Source organism: Solanum stenotomum, chromosome 2 (assembly GCF_019186545.1).
Source record: "Solanum stenotomum isolate F172 chromosome 2, ASM1918654v1, whole genome shotgun sequence".
Classification (NCBI taxonomy): Eukaryota; Viridiplantae; Streptophyta; class Magnoliopsida; order Solanales; family Solanaceae; genus Solanum; species Solanum stenotomum.
Genome location: NC_064283.1, coordinates 41,733,723 through 41,747,671, shown reverse-complemented (window position 1 = coordinate 41,747,671; position 13,949 = coordinate 41,733,723).

Below are 13,949 nucleotides of genomic sequence, written 5' to 3'. Positions count from 1 at the left end.
GAGGTAATTAACAAGAAAAGAATTATCAACATAGATTTAGTGTGATACTATCTAATAGGCTAGTGTCGATTGGTGCGAAGTAATAACTAAGCCAAACATCGATTATGATGTCTAATATGAGGTAAAGGTAAGGGTTAGTAAATTATACACACGTAGCTGGACCAAGGTGCGGGGTGAAATTCTCTAGATGCCGGACCAAGGATTTAGAGATACCTAACTTATCACTTTGCATGTAATACACTAGAAAAGGATTGCTATTACTAGGATTATTGCGTTATGAGATTATTGGGAACACGTATACCCTAGTTATTTATCTTATCTTGATAACAACCAAAGTTGAGTTTAATTATTGATTACAATATTACTTATTACTATTTGTTTTACAAAAGCACAAACCCCCCTTTTTATTACCTGTTTCTGGAAATAATTTGACTAATCAAATATAGTTGTCGGTTAAAAGTAAAGTCTAAACCATTTTCCTCGTGGGATCGATCCCAACCTACAAGTTCGGTTCATTACTTGATAACGATCGCTTATGCTTCTGAAAGGAGGTGTAATTTGAGCGTATCAATTACTACCCGTTAAAGTCCTATTTGATTCTATTCAAACATGTTTAATTAGTGGATATGTATATAATGTGCAAGCCTATGGTTCTTTGTGCATACATGTGGATTTTATTTGTGAGTGTGGGAGTTGTTCTTGATATGAAGTCCTTAATTTATATTCAATCTTTTGAATTGAGTGTGTGGACTATTTCTTTTTGTGAGGACACTTGTTTCATGATAGATAGGTGATTTTATTAGCTTTCTTTGATGAGAGTAGGTGAGCAAGCATAAATTTGATGAGTTCGAAGTCCGTCCTTGAGGTTAGCAGGTTAGAGATTTGTTGTTTATTTGGATGTCTTGCATAATGATTGAGAAGTGTACTTGATGTTTTGAAATTGGTATGTGGCCTAATTGTTTTTATTAACCAAAGTGATGACATTCCTATTTTGATCTTTTTTGAGATGAGCTTTAGTGTTTGCTCGAGGACGAAAAAATGTTTAAGTGTGGGGTGTAGATGTGAGGCCAACATACATATTTTTAATTATTATTTGCCTCACATTTATTATTTATATTTATCCCTTTTGAGCATGAATTTTATGAATTGTGTTAAATAGTATATTTTATTTGTAAAATGAAATTGGTGAAAAAATAAAGAAATTTGGAGCTAAAACGAATTAAAGATGGAATGTTGAAGAAGGAAATCAAGCAGCTAACTTAATGGATTAAATTTAATAAAATAATATATTTATATATATATAAGGAAATGGCGGCTGCAAATTGTGGAATCTCAATTCTTACCTTGCTTCTTCTTGCTCCCACGTGGCAGCAAGTGAATTGTGCAGAATTATGTTGAGGCGGCAGTACCATTGTTCCCTCGGCGAAAAAAAGGAATTCAATTCCTTTTGATTTTGGATTCCTAATTTAATTTGCACTCAATTATATTATTCAGGATTTCCTTCACCTATAAATTGTGCATAGAAATAATTATTTAGAAAGCCAAGATCAAAAAACAGTATAGAGATACATAACTTACCTCTTTGCATGTGATACACTAGGATAGGATCACTATTATTAGGATTACCGCGTTCTGAGCTTATGGGGAACACATTCCTAGTCACTTCTAAAAATCTGAATATAAATAAATACTTAGTTCAAAGCTATTTTTAATATATTTTTTTTTATTTTTTCAATGTAAATCCCCCCTTTTTTATATATTGACTATCGAGTTAAATATTTGCTATTGACAATATTCTTCCATATTCTCGGTGGGATCAACCCCGACTCATAATTGGGTAAATATATTGCCTACGATCGTTTATATTTCTTTTCGAGAAGTATATTTGGAAGTATATTGCACACTCATCGATAACTCCAGTATCAATAACATTCATTGACAATGACGTCGACATCAATATCACTAACTTGAACCATTTCCCTTTGGATTTATCATTACACCTATCTCATCACAGTACATAGAAATCAATTCAAATAAGCAATTTCACACCCTAAGGAAGAGACAATAAATTCAAGTTCACTATGATGCCATCAATAATATCATCAATCAACAAATTAAGGTCCACAGTAAGGTAATTCACAAAGCACAACTGTCCACACGTTGCATTTTTCATTAATCCATTTTTTATTCATTAAGATCAATCAAGTGGAATAATTGAACCCGTCACCTCATTCCCATTTCTTATCCCAAACCAATGAAGGAAAATACAAGATTCTATAAGTTTTACAAGGTTTAAACGTTACTAGTCTCAATTCAACAAAAAGTCAATCCAAGACTTGAGTCTTCCGTTTCCGAACAATATCCCAAGCCACAAAATCTTGGTAATCAAGTAATCACAATAAGATTTCGGAAATAGCAACATTCATATCATACACTTTCAAAAATGGATCAATCAACTCAAAGACCTAGTTATGAAAATGAGGTTTGAATCTGAAATCTGTACTTCAAAATGTTACCCAAGGTATTTGGAACTCATTGGTAAAAACCATTTCTAAAAAAGGAATTAAAATATGTTCATAATCACCATTTTACTTTAGAACTCAAGTTCTTGAAAACCCTTCCTATTTTCCAATCAAAATCTCAAATTTTGATGTTAAAATCCACAAATGGTTAATGAGAAATGAAGTTTTAGAGTTACAAAAGTTTGCTCAAATGATTCACCATGTAAAATATCTTTAAAATCGTCTCCAAGGTTTTCCAAAACACAAAATGGGTAGAATCCCAAAATTTAAGGTCTAAAACCCCTCTTTGATGTGATTAAAGCGATCTCTCGTTCACAATAGCAAAACTCGAAAAAATCTCGGCCTTCACTTTTGCCAACTGACCTTCACTTTTGCAAAGGTCGCGATCGCGAATAGGGCTTTATCTTTGCAAAGGTTTGGGGTCTCACCTCCCTCGCTTTTGCAATCAAGGTCTTGCTAATGCGAAGTTCACTAAAACAAACAACCCTATCAAGATTACAAGGTATAGTAGGCACTAGTAATCACAGCCAACTCAAAAATCATCAAAAAAAAATTGAGATTTATTTAGATACCCGTACACAAAAACCATATATGCAACTTGCCTAAACTCGATGTTCAAGACATAATGAAACCATCAAAACAAGAATTCAAGGTCTTTTTGACCTAAAATCAATGCATGTCACAAGAAACTTATCATGATGCCTAAAAGGTCAAATCAAGATTGGGACTACTACAATATCAACCAACACTTCCTCTTGGCCTAAAATCATCCCCGCAATCCAACGAAACTGTAAGAAATCCAATTCTAGCATGCAAACCTTGAATGTTGACCAAAGTCAACCCAAAGGCAAAAATTTAACAATTTTCAACTAAGGACCTCAAATCCTCAAAAAGATTTTAAATCTGTAACAGACAATTCTCTTATACCAATTTTTGGGACTAATATTGATGAAATTTCATTTCGACACTCGAAACTCCAAAAGACACCAAGATTCACTTTTTAACAATTTTATTGTTTGAATTAAAAAACTTTCATAATTCACCACTTTTTACTCAAAGCTCAAAATAAATTTCAAAATACAATAAAAAATAACTTGGGGTCAATATCGAGAGAGGTAAAATGGTAATGTTATGAATATTTCCAAAATGACCTTCTAAGTCATTACATTTTACACTACTAAAAATCATGTTCGTCCTCGAACATAAAGCAAAAGAAAGTACCTTAAGCCTCAAAAAGCTGAGTATATCTGACACGCACGTTGGGCTCAATCTCTTAAATCACCTGACCAACTTAACGGTGCTTCCACTGCACCTTCAATAAAGAAATCTCCTTGGTCCTAAGCTATCTAACCTTCCTATCCAATATGGCTATAGGTTCATCACTAAAGGACAAGTCTGGACCCAACACAATCGAATCAAGTGAAAGTACATGTGACACAACCAACACATACTTCTGAAGCATGGAGAGATGAAACAAAGGATGTACAACTCATAATCTAGGGTGCAAGGCCAACTTATAGGCTACATATCACACTTAGCTCAAAATCTCAAAAGGTTTAATGAATCTAGGGCTAAGCTTGCCCTTCTTTCGAAACCTTATTACACCCTTCATGGGTGGCACTTAGAGTCAAACATGATCACCCTCTATAAACACTAGGTGTCATGACTCAGGGGTACTCCTTAGATGTAACATGGCGTATAGAACCCCAAAGGACTCCATACAAGCCACTTAGCTCTAATAACATAGGAAATAGAACAATAAAAGTAAAACAATAGTACAAGTCCAAAACATTTTATAAAATGAAAAGAGGAAGTCTAGACACTTTGTCTCATCATAGTCATCTAATACAATATCATTAAATTGGGACTAGCCCATACATCATGTCCAAAAGTGAAATAAAAATATAAACTAAACAATGGAATCCATCCTCGAACCATGAGGACTCACCAAGCTCAGGAATCAATTAAATCCAAGCTCTAGCCACAAAATTGGGAACCTTCTCTATCGGACCCTACATTTGGGGAAAGGTAGGCAAGAGTATGCATTTGTACAAAAAAAGTATACCAAGTATGATTGCTATGAATAAAAACATTTAAAACATGATAAAATGGACATTACATAAGTGACATGCAATTGACCAATTAAAACATGATATAAAAGAGTTAGAAAACATAAGTCATAACATCATGCTCAATGCAAGCTAACATCATCTTTAAAACCTTTCAACTCAAATGTGCTACTTCTTGAAGTAACCTTAGTTCATTATTCATCTTGTTGTGGGAAAAATTAGACTTAACCGACATAAAGACCATGTGAGCTATAACATGATCCCCCGGTGTCTCCCACACTGAAAAGGGTAGTGCTACTTGCCTAAGGTAGAACCATGCATGAACATCTAGCTTAAGTGGATCCACTAGCTAATAATCCTACGGGGCACGTAGTTTAAGGGATAAAGAGATTATTACTAGAAACTCGGCCTCTACTACAGGGAGCTACAATCTCAAGAGATTGCTTCTAGAAACCCGACCTCTACTACAAGAGAGCATCTATTTCACATCAATATCCATTCAGTCCTAAGCATAATTCCCACAGAATAGTCATTTCTTACTTATTCTCATTATCCATGGAAAGGTATCCTAGGATAACCAATCCTAGCTAGTTTCATTAGGATAGCTCTTACTCTTTGATTCAATTAGGTAAGAATTTCCTTTCAACCTAAGAATCCTTATTATGTGAGAAAACCTTTCACATCATGCTAGTATGTATTTATGAGAATATCCTTTCACAACACAACATCAAACATGATCATTGGCATTTACTCTCAAAGCACCCTTAAAACATTTACATAGGTTTCATAAGATCATGCATAAACTCATACTTCACCCTTTCAATGTTCAAAATTTGCTTCCAATCACCACATCTATAATTCAAGGATTATATATGGATTTTATCATAAATTCATGTGATTCTATCACTTCATGCTTTAATTCATAAAACCCCTCTTTCATAATCAACAACCCACCTCATATGATCACAATTTGGAAAACATGGGGGTTTACATGGGTTCATAAGAGAAACGTCATAAAAGCATTGTACATAATCAAATCATGCATATTCAAGCATAACTATATTATTTAAATCAATAATCAAGAGAACCCATGGAAATTGAAGAAAACCCTAGCTAATTGTGAAATTCTACTTAGAAATTAGGAGAATTTTGGGACTTCATCAATGAAAGGAATTCATGGATGAAAACTATCATACCTTGAATTCAAATGCTAACCTTCATTGGAGGAATTGGGACCTTAGCTTGAAACCCTAGGTAAATCCTTCATCATCATCATCTTCTTCTAAAATAAGTTTTAGATAAAGAATTATTTGACAGGAGGTTTTAATCTTCTTTTGTGTTGTTGGAAGAATGAAGCAAATGTTTCTAATTTGGGGGTAAAAATACTTATATAGGGGTCCTAAACATAGGAAAAACGACATAGTATTGCAGCTAATTATTTAGGAAAAGACCCAACTAACCCTGAAAATAACTGTTAGTTGACCACCAACGGACCGCAGTCGACGGACCGTGGTCTGACCTACGGCCCATCCTGGTGGACCGTCATTGGTCATCACAAACTATGATTTTGGGGCTTCGAACCACGGACTGTGGTCTGGCCTATGGTCCGTAGGTCTAGCTGTGGTTCTTGGCCCTCAAAGCACTGCTAGGCAGGCTAACCACAGACCACACATATGGTCTTTGGTTCCATCCACGGGCCGTGGGTAGCCGACATGGTTTGGCACCTGCAACTTTTGAGAAGCTGATATTTGGACTTTTTTCGGATACGGGGTGTTACAATATCTCCCCCTTGCGATCATTTGTCCTCGAATGAGATTCTAGGCATACTTTTAATGAAAAGATTTAAGACTAGCAGCCCATCATGCATGCAACTCATCAAAATGCACAAAATAAAGGAGGAAACATCAACTCCAAGCTAAACATACTCAATGCATTATAACGAAGTAGGAACTACATCTATCAACCCAATATGCATGAAATTTCAACATCAATCATGTTCAGTGGAGGAACTAGCTTCTCCAAGCTAAAAGCATGCTCAACACAATATCATGGAGCCGTAATGCAATTCATTCTCAAAAGCATATTTAATGCATGTTCAATAATCATCTCATGAAGTCTTTAGGCAGCTCATACTCAATGCACAACAACATGAGGAAAACAATTTATATAAGTCATTTCTTTCAAAACTTAAGTTTTTTTATTAACATGCACAACATAAGGAAATCATGGAAACACATAAACACACATGACTCCAAAAGAAGAGTAGACCATGAGGAACTCATTACCTCAAGATAGAGTAGGAGTAGAAGGAAAGAGATGAGGATATCGAGACATTATATAAGCCTCGGCCTCCCAAGTGGTACCCTCAACTAAATTATTCTTCCATAACACTTTCATGAAAGTAATTTTCTTGTTTCTCAACTGCTTGACCTGCCGGTCAAAAATCTTAACGAGAACCTCTTCGTAGAAATATTCTCTTTAACTTCCAAAACCTCTGAGGAAGCTATAAACATCGGATCACCAAATCATTTCTTCAACATGGAGACATGGAAAACTGGATGCACCGATGCCAACTCATTTAAGAAATCAAGTTCATATGTAACCTTACCAACACGCCTCAAAATGTGATTTGGGCCTTAAAAACGTGGACTAAACTTCCTTTTCTTACTAAATCTCATTACACCTTTCATGGGTGAGATTTTCAAGTAAATCCAATCATGAACATAAAACTCAAGCTCTGTTCTTAAAACATCAGCATATGACTTTTGCCAACTTTGAGTCGTTTACAACCTTGGTTTCTCTTATAAGACCAACTTTCTCTATGGCCTCATGTACAAATTCAACACCTATTAGGGCAACTTCACCAACCTCAAACCATCCTCTAATAGATCTACACCTCCTACAATAAAATTCCTCAAATAGAGCCATATCAATACTCGATTTATAGCTATTTTTATCGGCAAACTTAATCAATGGCAAATGGTCATCCCAATTACCCTTAAAATCAATCAGACCAGCCCTCAATATGTCTTTCAAAGTTTGGATAGTATGCACTGCTTGCCTATCATTTTGGGGATGAAAGGTTGTACTAAGCTTAAGACGAGTACCAAGGCCCTTTTGGAAAGACTTCCAAAAGTAAGAAGTGAATTGAGTACCACGATCGGAAATAATGGACAAAGGCACTCCATGCAGCCTTACCTTCTCTCTCAAATACAACTTAGCATAATCTTCCACCGAATAAGAAACCTTGGTGGGAATAAAAGCCAATTTTTTTATGCGATCTACTTTTACACAAATCAAAGCATGTTGTCGCTGAGTACGTTGTAACCCTACTATGACGTCCATATTCAAATCTTTCCATTTCCAAGTAGGAATACCAATGTCTTGGGATTAACCTCCCTATTTCTGATGCTCAACCTTCACTTGTTGATAATTAGGACACTTAGCCACAAATCCCGCAATATCCTTATTCATCCCATTTCACCAATAGATCTCCCGCAAATCACAGTATATCTTGATGGCTCCCGAGTGTCACGATCTAAGGGTACCCCAAGATGTTAAAAAGGTTATAAGACCCCGAGAGGCCTCGAACAAGCCACTTAGCATATCATAACATAAGATAATAAAAAATGGTGTGGAAATTTAAAACATTTTCCAATACAATCAAAGTCATTTATAAAACGAAACGGAAGTCTTTAACACTTGTCTCAAACCAACTAATACTTGATTAGTCTTGCGACACAGCCCATACAAAAGTTCTAAAAATAAAAGAAAGACATAAAGGAAAGGTGGTCAAATCCTCGATGCTATGAGGACTCACCAAATCTTCACTTGCTTGCTCTACTAAGATCCTAGCCACGAGGATGGAAGTCGATATCACCGGACTGTACATTTGATAAGAATATAGGCCAGAGTATGCATTAGTACAAATATGTGCTAAATATGATGGCTAGCAAAAATCATCAATATAAGCATTACATAGGCATTAGTTAACATAAGACATATACCGTAATCATAAGAGACATCAACATAAATCATTAGTATATTCAATGCACATAAGTCATCATATCATAAGAGGAACACTTCTCAAGTAAACTGAACTTATTCTTACTCAAGACTTGGGTCATCACCTTTAGTCATACATATCAGGAAGGCAACTTAAGCAACAATCCAAGATAAGCTATCATCACAAAATCAAGCTTATATAAAAACATACTTACAATACTTCCTTGGAGTAATCTTGTTTCATCATAAGCATGCTACTTTGATTAGGGACTTGTCCCTCTTTAGTCATTCTTACTAATCATGGAAGAGTATCTCTCTACTAGTCTAAGACACATCATCACTAATGAATGTTTACGATTTACCAATTGAAGGCATCTAAGGAAAAACACCTTACTATGCTAGACCAAGCTATCATGGAAAACATACTCTCATGAAAGTCCAAGCTACTCAAGGAAGGGTACTACTCTCAATCAAAGCTATCATGAAGTGGTGTGGCCTCACCAAGTCAAGTTATGATGCAATCATCCTCTCATGCTAGTTCAAGCTACATTGGAAGGGTATGATTTCACAATACAAGGTTATCCATGAGTTCTACTATCTCAAGCTAACATGCATGGTCTTGTCTTACCAAGTAAAGCTATTCATAAATGGATATCACATCGCTACTTCAAGCTATCATAGTTCATACATGTTTTGATTCATCTTAGGTGAGAAAACCTTTTAACCTAGAATAATTTATGTGAGTAAACCTTTCACATCATGTTCATTATGTGCTCCTGAGAATGTCCTTTCAAGCAACACAACACCAATATCATAATCATTGACACTTTACTATCAAAGTGTTCTTAAAGCATTTAAATATTTTCTATAAGACATGCATAATCTCTTACATTCATAATATAGGTCATGCGGGTAAAGTCCTTCCACAATAATCCTATCTACAATTCATTCAATCATATAAGCTTCACTCTCAAAGCATAAAACCCAACTATATCAAATTCACCTTATAATAATAGGTTACACATGGATACATGTCTAATCATACTAAAGGCATGCAATTCCATCATAAACAAACATAAACAATTACAATCCACTCTTTTTAATCATAACCCATAACATTAGAAGAAACCCTTATTTGACTTGGGGAATTCTTCTTCTAAATTGGGGAAAACATAGGGCTTCATGGATGAAAGGAATCCATGAATGAATAAACCATCATACTTGATTACAATGCCCAAAAATCTTGGAAGAAGGAAGACTTGGCTTGACCAATCTTGATTCCTTTTCTTCTTCTTCTTCTTCACTTTCTAGAGAGATAGTATTTGAGAGGAACCCAATTCTTTTGGTAAGTTTAAGAGAATGAATTAAATGACTTAGATTAGGGGTCTAAAGTACTTATATAAGTGGTTTATACTAGGGTAAAACGACAACACCTAAGCCTAATCAAATTCGGAAAGGACTCATATATTTTCCACTTAACCGTCTCTACTACTTACCCACGAGACCCCGCCGATGGACCATGGATGGACCTGCAGTCCGTCCTAGTTGGGCGTGGTTTGGGTTAAGAGAATATGAATCTTGAACCATGGACCTACGTAGCCCAACCAGGAGTCATGGACCCATCAACGGGGCGTGGGTTGTGGCCATGGTTAATGCCTTAGGCAAATTTCTAGGGTGGTCATCCACGAGCCCACCTACGGGGCATGGCTTCAACCACGAGGTGTGGTTGGCCCCTCGTGGGTAACACCTGGAAATCTAAAGGTTGCTAAGTTTCCCTCTTTCGGATATAGGGTGTTACAATATCTCCCCCTTCGGAACATTCGTCCTTTAATGGCACTCTAGGCATTTCTTAAAGGAGACTACTCAAGACTAGCAACCCAACATGCATGCAACACATATAAATGCACATAACCAACAAGGAATCATCAGCTCTAAGCTAAACATGTTCAATGCATCACAAGGAAGGTAGGAACTACATCTAACAACCCAAAACACATAAAGTTTTAAAAGTTCTCATGTTCAAGGAGGAACTATCATCTGCAAGCTAAAAACATGCTCAACACAATCTCATGTAGCCTATATGCAATCTATTCTCATAAAATACATCCAAGGAGGAAATTCTCTCAACTCCAAGCTATGACATGTTTCACAATCTTCTCATGAAGTGTATAGGCAACTCAAAATCAATGCACTACCACATGAGGAAAATATATCATGCAAACTCATTTTCTTTCAAAACACAAGTTCTTTCATGAACATGCACAACATAAGGAAATCATATAAAATATCTAAAACACACATGACTTCAAACAAGGAATAAACCATGAGGAACTCATCATCTCAAGCTAAAAGAGGAATAGAAGGAAAAAGAATGGGGACATCGGGATATCTTTATGGCCTCCCAAGTAGCATCCTCAACTTAAAACCCTCACTATAAGATCACTCTATAATACTTTCATGGAAGAAACTTTTTGTTCTTTTATTTCTTAACTTGCCGGTCTAAGATCTCGTATGGGCCTATAAAATAGGGACTAAACTTCCCAAACTCATTAGACCTTTTTCAAAGGAGGGAAAATCAAGAAAACCCCAAATTATGAACATCAAAAATATTCAGCGACCTTGCTATCTAAGCACACCATCTCCCCCTTGGGAGAAGGCCTAAACGGAATTTCTAAGCACTGGTTCTTTCAATTCTAAGGTCGGATCAAAACATCACCAAGCTTTCACACCTACCACTCAAAATGATTCCAAACCATGGTGAAATCCACTACTAGCCTTTATATGAGTCTACTAATTGAACATCTCAATGTATTTTCTAACACCCTACTCATCAAATCTTTCAAACATAATCAAAACTCATAAAGACCATATTGGGTTCTACTATCAAAAAAGCATAACAACAATGCATCCCATCCATACTAAAGACGACATAAAAGTCTAACATATAAAGTCTATGAAGTCACAAAAGACAAAGCAACACCAGAATCTAATAAAGCATAAAACACATACCGGTAGTCACATCCGAAGGACACTCTTGTTAACCTATATCTTGGAGAGCATAAAACCTATTTTTCCTTGGAGCATTCCCATCCGAACCACTAGGAGCAACTTTCTTACCCTCTTTTCCCTTATCCTTCATCTTTTGGACAATTCCTCATCTTCTAGCCATTTTCACCATAACTAAAGCAACCCTCCATACCGGCAAACAACTACCCACATGTCTCTTTCCATATCTAGCACAAGTAGGCCATAGGTATTCACCACTAATTCCTTAGTTTAGGGTTAGACACCCTATCCTTACTATACTAAGGAGCATTGGAGGAATCTTGTCCGGAAATCTTTTGTTGATGCTTAAGACGACCATGTCCATCGAGCCTTACATGAGAGGAATCACCATCATCATTTCTAGACCTCTTTTTCTCCCTACCTATCCCTTTTAGTTTCGTCTCCTCAATTTGTTAAGCATGAGTTATAAGACGAGCAATAGCCAAGTCACCAATGAGCATAGCGGTATGACATTCTTTCACTACTAAATCAACACTCCCAACACAAACTTACACATTTTTGACCTAGAATCAGCCACTAAAGATGGAGCATACTTAGACAATTAAGTGAACCTCAATGCATATTCCTAACTGTAATGACTAAGAATATGATAGGTTGAACTAGAGCCTAAATGTGAGGGTTAACGTCAAGGGTTAAGGGCAAGGGCTAAGAGTTTTAGGTGTAGGCCATGGTGAGGGGACAAGGCTGCCTAAAAACTAGGCATAGCCATTGCCTACCAAAACCACAAGGGTCTTCACGACCCGTGGTGGCCACCACTAGTCATGGTGCCACCCGTGGTTGGCATGCCATTGTGCCCTAGAAAGGTGCCAAGCCAAGGCACCCGTTCATGAGCCACTTCACGGCTCGTGCTCATGACCACAGGCCATGAGAAGGGTCGTGGGGTTGCCTTAGTTTGGTAGGAGTTGGGTAAAGTTGAGAAGTCTACTTCCTCAAAGAACAAGGGCACCACCACAAGCCATGGTGCCCTAGACGGTCCGTACAAGTGGTCGTGAAGGTCACTTGGGCTCAAGGGGAGGCAAGGCAACTTGGACAAGCTACTGCCTCAATGACCATGACCATTATCATGACTCGTGGTCTTGACCACAGATTGTGGGAGTTCTCGTGGTCTTCCCTTAGGCCCTTGAGGGCTTGGCAAGGTGTAGAGGCACATTGGTCAAGGAACCACGGGCACCACCACGAGCCGTGGTGCCCCTCACGACCCATCAAAGTGGGCGTGTCCCCTGACGGGGTTGCCCAAGTTAGGGGTTTTTAAGTAATTTCCATTTTATTAATTAATATGTGGGGCTACTTTAAATTGTTTTATATCACTAGTATATATAGTTTTAAGACTTAAAACAGGTCATTTACTCCTTATTTCCCCAAATCAAATGTAACAGTTCCTCCTTTCAAAATATTCTCTCTCTAGAAATTTCCAAAGAAGAAGAAGAAGAAGTGGGAGCTAGGGTTGACGATTCAAGGTGATTCTTCTTCAAATTTCTTGGGGAATCACAAGAAAGGTATGGTGATCCTTCATCTAGAGGTAGCTTCCACCCCTAGAGTCAATTCAAATTTAGTTTCCAAAGTTTTCAAGTTTCTCAAAAACCTAGGGTTTTACTCTAACTCACGGGTTCCTTCTTCAAACATTTTCAAATGTTATTAATGACAAATTATGAATATATTAGTGTTTCATTGATGATTTATGATGAAAATACTCTATGAACCCATAAATTCTCTCAATTCCTAAATTGTGCCTTTATAAAGTGGGTTTGTTGATTGTGAAAGCATCTGTATAGAATTTGTTTAAATTGCTTTAGGTTATTGAATTATATCACTATACTGACCTTAATTGTTGTAAATTATTGGTGTGTTGGTGATATAAGATTCATTGCCTTGAAGGGCATAGTATGTGGAATTGAATATTATCATGGTGTTTTGTATATAAATGTGAATCTAATGAAGGTAATATGATTTTTGGTTGAATGTATTTGTGTTATTATTGGAAGGATATTTCTAAATTTGACACTCATGAGTGTGATGATAGAATGTGAAAGGTTTCTACAATGTGAAGTTATGTCTTGAATTAGTAGGCTTAGTCATCCTCTTCTTGTATAATGAATGTGTCTTGAGTTGATAAATATGAATCGATAGGCTTATGGCATTCCTTTCATAAATTATTAATGAATGTGTCTTGACGTGATGAATAGAATCGATAGGCCAATGGCATTCCTTTTATGAATGAACGATGAAGTATTCTAGGCTATGTCTTGAACTGGTAGACCTAGTGTTGGTAGCCCTTGCATGGTAAGTT